Here is a 14616-nt window from a genome sequence, read left to right as displayed (position 1 = left end):
GCAAAATGAAGACCAAGTGGGGTTAACTCCACTGAGCAGGTCATTAATCTGCAGGAAATGACAGATATACCTCGATGTAAATGCTCAAGTCCCACTGAAAGTCAATAGGAGTTGGCCACCTAACTTTCTGCCCCTCTGAGAATCCCAATCTAAACAATATTTGATCCCAATAACATTTCAAATATACAACAGCCAAAGTGAAAGAAACTATTTCAGCCATAGTGAGATGTACCACCAAACCCAGACAACGGTCAGCTGTTTAAACAGTCAACTTAAAGACACAGGTAGGTTCCACCTATGCTAAGGTTTTAACGATGCATGTTGTTGTCATCAGGTTATTTCATTTCAGCACATCCTTCTAGCAGGGAATGTGAAGCCATTACCTATACTATCAGATGGACTAAGAGAAAAGTCAGTAAAAACAGCAAAACACTTGATAGAACAATAGACACAAATTGGGGCAGTTCCATCTGGTATCACTGATGGCCACAGGGACCACAAGATACAAGCATGGAGCGGGTGACATTCATTCTGTCTGTGGGCTTATGTCCATCCATGTTTGGCCATGTCTTCCCTGGGATTGCATAGCTACCCTGCTTGGACGGATATTGGTTCACTTCCAGTCTCATGGCATTACTTGTGCTTTCACTTTTGCATTTGGGAATTGCAGGACCAGAGTGGCAGGTTCCTCTCGTGAGCTGGGTTCTTGGCCACAGCGTCACACACAGGGCTCATGAATGGGTGGCTAAACACCAACAGGGAAAACAGTGCTGTGAACGATTTTGGACCTGGGCACACTATTACAGATCAGGACTCAGTAGCAAGATTTGCTGCTGGGGGACACCAGTGAAACAAAAGGCTAGTGGTGGGGCTGCCCTAAGGAGGAGTTAGAGACCCATCCGTGGGGTGGTGCAGCTGGGTCTCCCACTCCTAAAGTGGCCAGGACAATGTGGGAATGAGTCAACGATTTTTCCTTGGAAAGAGGTATCAACCCACTCTCTGTGCAGAAGGGGGATGGAATCACAGGGATGCCTGTGTTCTCATGATGAGACAGAGTTTCTCTGTACAGTAGCCTTCCTGGATCTATAAGTCATGACTATGGTATTGGCCCATCAGCATTTTGGGATTAAGTGAGCTGATTAGGTCTTGGATAACTAGATTGGTCTGGATTTAGGCATCAAAAAGGGGAAGGCTGTGGGCTGACACTAGCTGCCCTCTTTTCACTGTTCAGTACTTTCAGGCCAGCTTACCTTTGGCAGGCATGGGAAGGTAACCCTCTGTTGTTTGTTTTAATAAAGTTCTGGCCAGTTGGTCACATCCTCTTTAGCCCCTACCATGCACAACTATTACTCTTGATGTATTAAAAGATTGCTCAATTGCTCTGTTCTGTGGCCTGCATGAAACAGATTAACAGTCTCGGGTGGGATTTTGACTTCAATGGGAACAGAGTTAGGAAAATGCCGAGTGCTTATGACAGTCTCACCCTTCAGTTCTTGATGGGCTGGCGTCAATATCACCATTGCAAATGGCTCTAATTGATTCCCTCTGGTAGCCCCAGTCTGCAGTCATTACTTCCCCACCGAGAATTCAGACATCTATGTCGTTTGCTGATTCCAGGCAGTTTTCTGTCACAAAAAAATCCACCAACTAATTTGGCAATCTCATCAAGGAGAAATGAATGGTGCAGGAGACTAAATTCTCCCCTAATCCTTACAGTAAATTTCACCTTTCAAGTCAGGATTAGGGCTTATTTCTAGAATTGGTCAAAAACGGTGAGCATTTTTCACAAATTGGTGAAGTTTCAATTTTCTATTCATTGCAGGGGGATTAGCTCTGTTTCTGCCTATTCCATACTTCAGTTGCATTTTAGTAAACTTTATATAAACATTTCAAACAGCATCTAAGTGACAAGGAGTTTAAATCTCCTGACTTTCATTTAGACTTAAGCTCCTAAGTGCTTATGTTAGTTTTGAAAATGGGATTTAGGAGCCTGAGTCACCTGGGCAGTCTTGAAAATTTTACCTAAGTGGCTTTTGAAAATGGGACTCCAAAAACTTGCTGTTCCTCTGTGTTGAATTATATATAGCTGAGCTAAACACCTTAAGAGAGAGGAGAGAATTTCTACAGAATGGCATAGTACAGCCCCATTTATAAAATCCAAATGAATCAGTCCTGAATGATGAATGTGATGCCAATGAAAGCCAAAAGGAATTGATGATTGGCCTCCAAATGCAGAAAGACAAATGCCATCCAAAAAAGTGAATAAGCTTTCTGTAAACACTCACAGCCATGAAAAAAGCTTGAAAATATTCTGTAGCAAAAGCTGCAGGACCATTGGCAACTGATACTCTGCCAAATTTAATGCACGGGAGTCTGAAACAAATACTGTTATTTTACTATATTATGAATTTGCTGTAGTAATTTCATTCTCGGGGGAGAAGGGCCACTTGTTACAATAGACTAGGATGAAATAGCAATTTATATTCTTTGCCCTGAGTGTATTTCTATCTGCATCAAAGTGTGTGTTTGGAGCTTCCCCGATTGTTACCCAAATGACTGCAAAACAAGACTAGGCAGTTCTATCCAGGCTACAGAAATACTACATGTATCACTTTGGTTTGCTGCTGCTGTGCGCTAATATTGCACATTTACCTCCAGCTTTAAAACATTGCAAGCGGCATCTGAATAGAAATAGAAAGTGAAGTACTTGAGAAAGATCCTAATTCAGAAAAGCATTTAAGCACATGTTTAACCTTAAGTATGTGCTTAAGTGCCCTCCCCGAATAGGGTTGCTTTCTTGAACTGCAACTAAAGTGCCAATGTGGATATTAGTAATGCATCATCTCATATGGCAGGTGCACTGCACTGATCATATTTGATACTCAAAGCCCATGGTGAGTTCCTTTGCTCACATAAAATCCACACTGCCTGCAATATGTGTTGTAGGTAACACAAGTATTAGCACTTGCATCAAAATGTAGCTGCATCCATGTGCAGAGGACTGGCCAGTCGGAAGGGTGGCCAGAAGTGTGGCCAGTTCAGACGTTGGGAGGGAGTGGGAGCAAATTCTGGTTCCCGCTTATCTCCTGCCACTTCCTGGTCCCTGCTCACCCACAACCCATGCCTTTTCTTCCCCGCTCCTCTTGGGTCTCTGTCGGCTGGGGAATGTCCCCTCTCTCTGACCCACACAAAGCAGAAGCCAGAGCCACCAGGAGTCAAGTTCTGGACAGACTCCCCTATGTTCCACTGCACAGAAATAGATTCCCCCTCAGGGGTTCTGGAACAATTTGTATAGTGGGGGTGCTCAGAGCCACTGAACCAAATTGTAAACCCTGTATACGATGGAAACCACTTCAAGCCAAGAGGGGCAGATGCAGCACCCTGAGCTCTAGCACCTATGCTCCCCATGTGCCAGCTCGCAACACCGTTTGGTTATGAAAGCAAGACAAACTCCTTAGACCACTCACTGCCCTTTGCACACTGTATGCTCCAAGGGTTCATTGCCTGGTGTTTTTATGTTAGAAGCCACAGTCAATGAGTGTGGAACTTTCAGTTGCTATCAGAGTACTTCTGATTTAAAGATTTCATAGTCTTTAGTTAATGACTGTAATTCTCCGTAGAGGATTATCTACAAATTCCTCAGTTTATCCATATTTGTTCATCATCTTCCAAAACAACTTCAAACTATGCATTGAACATTTTACTATCCTCAAGAAATTTCCCAAGTAATACTGAGGAAAGAGGCCTTTCTGCACCTAATGGTGTACCAAATCCTGCACCACCAGAGTTCCAAAGGGACAGAATACTGGCACAGGTAACAGGCCTAAAATACACCCAGCTAGACCTCGACATTCATGAAGCTAAGTCTTTCAGTGTGAATGCAAGAGAATGAGCTCGAGCAACCAGCTAATCATTCACAAAGTGGATCATATTATTTAAAAGGCAAATACACTTATTACTGTTGGACTTGCAGTAAACCAAGCATACACCCCTCTCGGACACACACGGTGCTTTATATTTCATAACAGTGCTTGATGAAAAAGGTTGCCCTCAAAACTGGGTTCTACTAACGTGTTCATCCTCCAAATGAAGAATAGTGTCTTAAATCATGAACTATGCTATTGCACATTTATTTTTATTTTATTTTGCAACAAATGGCCTACAAATTGAAATTGGAAGTGTTGCAGCAAGCACTCACATAGGGAGAATTAATCCTAAAAAAGTTATCCTGTAATGTGGAAACTGACAGAAAACAAGTGAGAAGTTGACCAGGGCAAAGCCTGAAGTAGAATCCCAGAAGAACACAAGATTCACTATGGATATTTGTTTCAAGATTATAAATTCTATGCCACTGCCTGGGCAGTTCAGATGGTTTCACGGTCACAAACACACATCTGGTTATTATCTTTCACCAAGGTGTGCATTTATTCTTTTCTTACATAGTAACACAGTGTAATGGAGGCTTTCAGCAAGGATGGGCTTCCCTCAGCCCAGATTTACTCTCTGAGTCTCCTTCTGAGCTACCCCTGTATGATGTTCTTCAATCTTCTTCCCTCCATCCTTGGTCATAGGGGTCAGGAGCGGCGCCAGGGTTTTTGGCGCCCTAGGCAGGGGTCCTTCTGCACTCCCGGTCGGCAGCGGCAATTCTGCGGGGGGAGGGGGCCTTCCGTGCTCCTGGTCTTTGGGGCACTTCAGGGGCAGGTCCCGGAGTGAGTGAAGGACCCACCGCAGAATTGCCGCCAAAGACCCGGAGCACGGAAGGACCCCCTGCCGAAGAATTGCCTCCAAGAGTGGCAAAATGCCGCCCCCTGCAAATCCTGGTGCCCTAGGTGACCGCCTAGGTCACCTAAATGGAAGCACCGGCCCTGATAGGGGTATGGAGCTCTTTCAATGGAAAGTCCACCTCCACATATTTCTCGGTTAATTTAGCATCATATCTAATCATTCTGCGGGTGCCTCTGAACCCGACTCTTATAGTCTCAGGGTTGGGGCCTCAATGTCCTGCCTATCTAGTAGCAACCACTGAGTTGCTCAGTCTGACAATTTCTGTACAAAGGCCCTGGGACATATCCCACCATTCCAGCTGGCTGACCTGAATGTTTGGCAGTATTTCTCAGCTGGCAGGCCAACTCTGTCCAAAATAGCAGCCTTTAGTGTATCATAGTCTTTGGCCTGGCATTTCCTCAGGGCTGTATAAGCTGCCTGAGCCTTGTTGACCAGATAAGGAGCTAGTCAAAGTGCCCAGGCACCCTAGCCCTGGCTGGTGCTAGTAGCCACCAGCTCAAAGGTTAGTAAAAAGGCATCAGGGTCATCCCCTGGGGCCATTTTACCTAGTCCCAGGCCTATCATTTGATTTCCAGCCCCCTCACTGGAACTCACCAGTCTCTGCGGGAGCTGTTGCTGTACTGGGCCTGCTCCTTCATGAACTCTTGTAACATTCACTGCTGTTCCACCTGCCAGCTCAGAAGCGCTTGCCTCTCCACCTGCTGCATCCCCTTTGGTTGTTTCATTAGCCAGCCCAGCATCTTGCCCAGATCTCCTTCCTTCACACAGGTTCCCCTTCAGTCTCCTCTTAGCTTGAGAGAGTTAATGCTCCTGGAAAAAGCCCCCATGTGTTGCAGGGCACCTCTGTTGCTACCTGCTGAACTGCACTGTCTGGCCAGTTCAGGAGGAATCAGAGTCACAAACACACATCGCGTTGTTATCTTTCACCAAGGTGTGCATTTATTCTTTTGTTGCATAAATAATGCAAGCTTACTGCAAGGGTTGGCTTCCCTGCAGCCCTCACACTCATCCTCTGAGCTGCCCCTTGCTTCTTGTTCCTTCCACTTACATTCTCCCAATTACCTCATTAGCCCAGTGATTACTACCCAGGTGCTCACAATCCCCCAGCAGAAAGTGCATAATTGGCTCCAGCTGGGCCTGCAGCCTTCTTCAGGCTGTAGCAATGGCAGTAATCCGGGTGCTGCTGATAGTGCATGTCTTTCTAAAACAAAACCCACTTTCTTGAGCAATACACAGCCACTGGAAATGGTCTTATACAGGTATCTGTAACACGTGTGTTACATTTCACTGCTTAGAAAAATACACAGGTTGGTGATTGGCAATTTGTTCTATCAAGGACAAGTTAATAACTTTGGTTGAAAAAAATAGTAAATGCTTAAGGTAAAGCATTACAACTGATGTGACACATTTCTGAAGCTTTTGAAATGATCACCACTTTGTTCAATTAAAAACCTCTAAGGTGATTATTACAGACTTTTATTATTATGTATTTGTATTACAGTAGCATCTAGAGACCTTAACTGAGACTGGGGCCTTATTGTGAAAGGCACTGTGAAATCACATGTTAAGAGACAATCCATGGCCCAAATTGCTCACAATCTAAGTAAATAAGACAAATAGAAATAGGAAGGTGAAGTGACTTCAGCCAAGGTTACACAGCAGTTTAGTGGCTCTGGTAGGATTTGAATTCAGGTCTCCTGGCTTCCAGAGCAGTACCTGACCACTCTGCTTTCCTGGATGCCCAGATTATTGTCCGCTCTGAGATAAGTAAAGTAAGCATTACTGCCCCCATTTTATAGACAGGCGTTTGAGGAGAATGAACTAGTTAATATTTTTAAAGTACTTTGAAGATGAAAATTGTTATGTGAGGCTGACCCAAAGCTCGCTGAAAGGATTAGAAAGACTCCCATTGACTTTAGTGAGCTTCAGCTAGTGAGAAAGGGCCCAGTTAACATAAAATAAATAATTTTTCATTCATCAGCACCTGAAAATCCTATCAACCCTAGATCCTAACCCTGCAAAGGGAACTGTGTGAGTAGGCCCAATGTGGAATCCCACTGAAGTAAACAGGGCTCTGGGCAGGAAGGATCGGGGCTACTGGGATTCGTATTCTATTACTAACATAGGCAAATCAACCATCGTCCTGAAAGCAGCATCCTTCGTTAGCTAAATAATAATTTAAGCCACAAAGGCCTGATTCTATAAACACTTACGCACAGAAGTAACTGAATTCCATGGGACTACACAGGTGAGTAAGTGTTTGCTGGATCAGGACTGGAGCATACCATGTATTGAGCATTTGCTGCTTTCATAAGTAAGTAATACTTCCATTGCCAGAAATTAAATAGGAGATGTAAAACTTCACTTAGTTTTCAGCAGCAAATACTAAGCTGAGCTCAAGTCTTTAGGGAAAAATAGCATGTAATAATGATCACACTTCTTCTGTACATACAGGTTCCTAGTACCCAGTTTGTGCTTTACCATCATTAGCCTTTCTCCTCACTACCAGTTCCCGCAGAGGAGTTCCTTTTTTGATTCATTTTGAAAGTTTACCATCAATCAACCTCTTAAAGAGCTTACCAGAAACTTGGATAGAGGCTCATAATAAAACAGCGGAGACAGAGAACTAACTGATTTCTATAAATAATGTTCAGCTGTAAAGATATGAAAGGTGGTTAGGACCACATGCATTTAATCTTCCTTTTAGCCATCTGTGTCTGCAAAGGCACATTATACACTGTGACAAAGTAATCCCACTAGTTTGCACTGCAAATATAGTGGGACATTAATATCATACTTTTCTCTCCTTTAGAGTCTCTAATTACCCCCCAAATTTATATGCTGCAATTTTTGAACTTTATTTCCATTACCATCTCTACTATGACAGCATGTAGAAAATGACCCTGTTTTTTTCCCCCCTTTCCTGGAGGATGAATGTAAGTTTAATCTAAATTCTAAGTCTGAACTCATTCTAACCATGCTGTAACGACTGACAACGTTCAATGTAAACACATACCACCTTCAAAATAATACTACTGTATGTCTTGGAAGAAAATGATTAATGCAACAGAAAGCATTAAGCCGGCATGAATTCCATTGCAATCCCATTTTGCTGCCTTTAAACAGACAATATACAGGAATTGCTACTGCTTGGCCTCATAAATTATGTTATCCACGTGAAATGACATTATTTTTTATGCAACGTTATGAGGGGCAAAGACTTAGCTGGTATAAATTGTCGTAGGCCTACTGAAGTCAATAGCAGTGGACCTATGACATTGCACACTGGCTAAGGATCTACCCCTAAATGTAAAAAGCACGTAGCCAAAAGATAGGCTTTCTGCCCCAAATATAAATGAATGGGGATGATTGCTTTATGCTCATTTGACAAAGACAATGGAGGAAGAAACATACTTAATTTAGGGATCTTCAAATGCTGGGGAATACTGTCAACTACAGTCACATCTGTCTTAAGTGATGTCAGAAGGAGCCAGCAGAAATCAGTCTAGCAGAGACGATCTAACTAAAGGTCAAACAAATCATTCTGGACACATTCTGGACATTGAGGAACCTTTAAAATGGTCCATATTAAGGCAGGAGGCTGGACTTGGCATTTAATGCAGGTTTAACTGTATATTACATCTAAATAAAAAGCAAAGGGATTACAGAGAAAGTCTTGTGCAGAGGATGTCACATTTAAAATTATGAATATTAGGCTATTATATATGCAATGATTTATACAGGCAATGTCAGCCTATTTAGCCCTAACAAACTTTTTCAACCAATCACTGGATTTAACATCTAATGCAAAAACAAAACAAAATGCTATGTTGAGGTTGTTTTTTTTTTTTTTTAAGGATAACTTTCTGGCTGTCTACTAAATAAAAGCTGAATGATTACCTTCACTTGTGAGCCAGAAAAAAGTGTCAGACCAGACAGAATTCAAAAAAATGGCCGGTTCTTTTCCAGACCTTTTTTGCAATGGCTGTACATAGATTTTTCCATACATAAAATACCTAGTGATTTAGAAAATATAAAAGAAGCACAAATGGCTAAATTGATTTAAATAAGGCAATTCTAGCTCAGCACTGACTTCTGAATACATTCAACACACAGTATTATAATTGGCTTTGAAATATGGTCATAATTTTAAATATTTTTACAGAAACCCTCTCAAACTACCATCCAATCATGTGGCTTTTACGCAGAGTCAAGTATTTCACAATGCCTTTAACTTTATTGTTCAAAAACACACTGAGCTCCATAAGTCAACTTTCATGAACTATTATTTTAACCATTACAATGTCTGGTTTCGATTTGAAATCCCTATCCATTTTAAAATCCAGTCAGAATAGTCGAGGCCTGGATTCAGATACAAAGAACATTTTAGTGTCAAGTTAAATAAAGTTAACCCTTCCTCCTCCTCCCTCCCCCCCAAAAATAATTCAGTACTCCTTGAGAATGCATTCAGCCATTGTGTATTCCCATATTGTCCAACAAGGTGCTAAAGAATCTGACCATTTTTGAACAAAGATTTATGGAACAAAGATCTAACTAACTGGTTATCATAACTGCCCACATGAAAAGAATATTTGCGAGGGACCTGTTACCATATGATTTGTACTAGGGATGGGTCTGAACAAGATCTGAAGTAACCTTGTACTTTGAGGAAGTTTAGATCCAGGTACAACTTTTCAGTTTTGGCCCATTTCTGTTTTAAACCCAAAGATTATGTATCTGAGCATTGTCAGTATGTGAATGAAAAAAGTGATATGAGCCTTGGAAAGTTTTAGAACAATGGTGTTTAGGATATTTGATCAACCCTAGAAAGCTCTGTCCTTAGCCTTCTCTCTAGGTGAGCTCATCAACTCTCCTGCTGCCTTTGCTGATGACTTACAAATCTACCTTTCCACTTTGAACAGCCTCTTCCCATCCAATGCTGTGTCTCTGCCTGTCCCTGTGACATCTCCTCCTGGATGTCTTAATTTCAATGTCAACTTAGCCCAGTTGAAGCTGGGCTCCTGGTTTTTCCTCCAGAACTCTCCCTGTTCTCTGTCACTGTTGACCATGACTGGGTAGAAGAGTATAGCTGATATTTCCTTTAAAAAATTATATATATATGAATCTGACTCGCCTTTATACTAAAGCCGCAGGAAATCAGTGGCAGAATCAGGGATAGAATCCAGACCTCGTGTTTCTAGCCAATACTGTAACCACAAGATCACCCTCCCTCTCTAGTCACTGCTGATCCTCCTATGTTGGCTAGAAAGCCAGGAAAATTCATAAGGTGTAGCCAAGCTTGAGCTTTCCAAATAAGGTGTGGAGGAAACACAATCAAGGAATTTAATTTGCCTTGTGATCCCCTGGCGCTAGAATCACGTGATCCCACAGGGCGGGGATTGAGGATGTCTCTGATTTGTTGGGTACTAGAGGTATGTGCAGGTGGTGATGGACCCCTCTTAAGATGGCTAAAGGTTAATATTTTACCTCTATAGAAATGCATCACTAGGTCTAGAGATGATGACAAAGAGAAGATGAGACTGTGAAGTGATAAAACATACATACTTTCTCTTGAGAATGCTTCCTCTGATTTTGCTTTCTGTTGCCCCAGGCATCGATCTGGAGTCTAAAGTAAGAGTCCCTAGGTTCAGTCAGTGACAATTCATAGCAGCTACCCTACAGCAAACACACATACACTTTTAATGACAAGAGAGCTGAGAAAAATATATAGGCAATGCTTCTCTTTTCATGGGACGGTACTGTAATGGAGAGGAGTAGGAAAAGGCAACATCCACAAAATGGAACTGATGCAGAAGAAAAATCATCGTGTTAATAAAAATGGGGGGGGCAAAGGAAGTTTGACAAAGAATATGACTGAAGAATTAATAGAAATAGAAATGTCCATCTCATCATCAATAAAAGAATAAATCAGTTGTACCATTCAGGAGAGGACTAGTCCATTAAAAGCCCCAAGCTAGCATTCACATAGAGACAAGAAATATAAACCTGCCAGCATACAGGACATTTGTTGCTTTTGGAAAGGAGTTTGTATTAAAAATGCCAAATCTTAGTAAAAAATTGTACTTAGCACCAAAAAAAACCCAAAACAAACAAAAAGACCGTTTATCTGCCCAAAGTTTGAAATAGTGACAGAAAAGGGAATGGGAGACAAATTATCTTCCCTATGCTCTTGTCAGCTTTATTTTAGAATTGTTATATATAGCCCAGAAAGTCTATAAGGAAGAGGTCAACCAGATTTTCTCTCCCCCCTCCCTACACTTATAATAACCTCAGAGACAGGGATTGCTCTTCCAAGCATCTGTTGAATCCTTTAAGGTTTGCAGCCCCTTCCTCCTGCAATGCCCACAAGGAGTTAGCATAAATAATTAGCATTATATTTTTATCATGCTAGGTCATCTGGGTTGTCCAGTGTACCTGGCCCTCTCTATGTCCACTGAATTTAAGATCTTTGGAGTATGGGACACTTTCAATTTGTGTCTCTTGTACGTATGAACAAAGGAAGTTGGGATTTTCAGAAGGGTCTAAGGGACCTAGGTGACCAACTACCATAGACTTTCATTGGGATTTGTGCACTTCAGTCTCTTAAGGCACCTTTGAAAACCCCAGCATAACAGCTTAGATTGTGATGGGTTGCATGGGAGCCACTCACAATAGCAGCCCCTATGCTCCCGAGCTGTCCAGAAAGGACTATGATGAACATTGGGCAGGGAGGCATGAGGTCTTGGCCTGCTCCTACCCTGCATTTGCCTGCAGTGCCTAATGGATCAAGCAGATTGCCCACCCACAGTGCACCTTGGGCAGTATGACTCCAGACCACCACCTCTTCTAGGCTAGGGTGACCAGACAGCAAGTGTGAAAAAGTGGGACAGGGGGTGGGGGGTAATAGGAGCCTATATAAGAAAAAGACCCCAAATTGGGTCTGTCCCTAAAAATCGGGACATCTGCTCACCCTACTCTAGGCTGTGATATAAAAGCCAGGATCTAGGTCACAATAAATGGCGAATAGCTACACTTTTTGGCTACAGGTATTCTGGAAGAGCTGTGCCTTCTAATTTTTAGACAAGAAATCAACCTGGATAGAAAATGATTTCAAACACATAAATCCTGCCTTTCTTCAGCAGTGACAATCCCATGATGTACAAGTGATAAACTCAAGAAAATGGTGTGATTATCTTTCCTGCTAGAGCATGAAAGTTTCTCCGACTCCTTGACATCCCGCCACCTAACAAAGCTTCTCTTAACTGTTCTTGTTGGTCAGTTATAATTTATTTCTCTTGGTCTTTGCAACAAAACACAAAACAAACCCCCCTAACACTTCTCTTCAAATCAGCCTCAGATTATGTATGGGCAGCTCAAGAAGTGTGGTATACGTGAAGCACCGAGAATTCGAGATAGGTGCTGGTACATCATCGTTTAATAAGGACAGAATATATTTCACCATTTTGGTGCTGCAATGTGTTGCCACATAGAGCTCCTGAACTTGAGAACAACTTCAAGACTACTCCTTCCTGAACCAGTGGATATAGGTGGCAAGAGGGAAGCATTACTGAGATGATCTGGATTCTGGTAATGATGCAAGCCAGGTAGTGTCAGCAGCTATACCCTGGCCTTTGGGCAGTGATCCCATCAAATCTCACAGGTCCTGCAAGAATGAGCTGTGTGAATGCTTGGAGCAATCTCCAAGGAGCATCTATCTGCTGTGGGTAGCAGTGAGTTATCAATTCCCCTTTGAGTCAATAATGACACAGTGCCCTCAAAGTACCTGCGAGGGGATACTGTTCTGATAGAGGTGTCTTTCAGAGGAGATAGAGAAGTCAATGCTTTGACATTTATAGCCATTAAAGATCCCACCATGGCACTTTGTATAACAATAGGACAGTAATATTGGTGTCCTGGAAGTACCCCAAAGCAGCCAACTCTCCTCTGTTAGGCTCCGCACAAACATCTAGTAAATGATATTTCCACAGGATGTTCCCCCAGACTCACAAGTAATAATCAAAGCAACAATAATGTACACCATTGACATGATCTGCAGGCAGCATATGCCTGTAACTGCATCTAATTTGCAAGTGCAGTTACCATGATTGCCTGCAATAATTGGCTATATTAGTAAGTGCACTCATTATGACTGTCCATGCAGAATGCTACCCAATTGCAGATTGGAACCATCAGAAAGACGATGCAAAAATGACCAACATATACTATTACTCTGCAATGGTTTGTTTCCACACACACAAAAGTCTTATATGACCAAAAACTTAAATTATATTTAGAAAGCACGATGCTGTGTTCTGAAGAAGGATGCTGCAATGGTTTGGGCCCTAGCCTAGGATTTAAGAGACCTGGATTGAATTTCCTGCTCTGCCACAGATTTCCTATGTGACTGGGCAAGCCAATGAGAGGCTGTGTGTAAAATGGGGATAATATTCCCCTCCTTTCACATTAAAGCCTGGGAAGTGCTTTGAGATCCACTGATGAAACCCCTATGTGAGAGCCTGTGGAATGTACATATTGACTTGCTCAAATAAAATTGGGATTGCAAACATTTTGATAATAAATAAAACTGCAGTGAGAGCATAAAAATGACATACTTTAATGGTTTGGCACGTAATAAGATTAAAACCACTGTGTTATTATACATTCAATTTCACCACAATACAACATGATTTTCACTTAACCAGATCCATGGCTTATTTCAGGTAAAGTGCACACACACATATATACATACCTATGTATATGTGTATATACACGTGTGTGTATACACACTTACACACACACACACACACACTATAATATATATTATACACTTGCTAAGATTCATAAGTACTGTACTGGAGGGAAAAAATATGTAGCTAAACCTGCAGGAAAAATAAATGGTGTTGAAGCTATAATGAAAATTAGGAACTGCTTGACAAAACTATACTTGCTCTTGAAGCTAATACTAATGTGTGTAAAATCTCAGAGATAATGGTACATTAATATAGGACTCTACATATTCAATCCTCACAATGTGCTGTGTTCTTATAGCTCCATTTTGCAGATGAGGAAACTGAGGTACAAAGCGTTGAAGTGGCTTGCCCAAGGTCACATAGCAAGCCAGCAGCAGAGCCAGAATCAGAACCCAGGTCTTCTAACTCCTACTCACAGCAGTAAACCCACTGATCTAGAGATATGAGCATGTTAATAAAAGATGCAAATATCACATCACTGTGTCTATTACAAAAACACATACTATTAGAAAGCATTGAGCAGTTCAGTCTCTTAGCCTGTTAAACTTCCTCCCCACCAACACATCACCAACTTGGGATGCTTGCCAGTTCACTTACCCATGATTATCATATTTTCTGTCTGATGCATGAGGAATAATTGCTTTTTGAATGCCGGTTCTGTAGAGCCAGAAGAGTTGTTTGCCGCTAGCCCGGTTGTCGGAGTCTCCACCTGAGATGCTGTGCAAAATGCTAACTTGAAAGAAAACATGAGTAGGGGGGGAAGAGAGCTCTCTGAGAACCTCCACATGGTTCCTGTTGCTAGGGGAACCACTCCCTTTGTCTGCATAGGTTAAGAATGGCTGCCTCATTTGGAGCCGGGCTCTTGAGTAGTGCAAACAGCATAGCAGTGTCAGGGGGGAAAAGGATTAGAAGCTTCAAATGTTTTATAACCCCCTTCTCCCCACACACAAAAAGGGTGATTTGGAATTTTTAAAAGAAAAGTAACCATTAACAGATTGGGGGGGGGGAGGGTGACATTGAAGATACTGCAGGGTCTCTTTCATGGCATCTGATGGGATGGAACTCAGGTGCACTACATTAG

The 14616-nt window shown here is 42.1% G+C and overlaps 1 protein-coding gene across 1 annotated transcript in view; it reads right to left on the bottom strand.

Annotated features, from left to right (window-relative positions):
- The window catches only part of ANKFN1 (ankyrin repeat and fibronectin type III domain containing 1), a 178912-nt gene extending 164702 nt beyond the window's left edge, over positions 1–14210 (bottom strand). The window contains exon 1 of the mRNA XM_050920155.1: positions 14133–14210. The gene's annotated coding sequence lies outside the window, so the exon portion shown is untranslated. The remainder of the gene's footprint in view (positions 1–14132) is intronic.
- Positions 14211–14616: the final 406 nt, after the last annotated feature.

This window comes from Gopherus flavomarginatus, chromosome 12, assembly GCF_025201925.1.
Source record: "Gopherus flavomarginatus isolate rGopFla2 chromosome 12, rGopFla2.mat.asm, whole genome shotgun sequence".
Taxonomy (NCBI): Eukaryota; Metazoa; Chordata; order Testudines; family Testudinidae; genus Gopherus; species Gopherus flavomarginatus.
The sequence above is the reverse complement of the archived record's forward strand: the minus strand, read 5'-3'. Positions and strand labels throughout refer to the sequence as shown.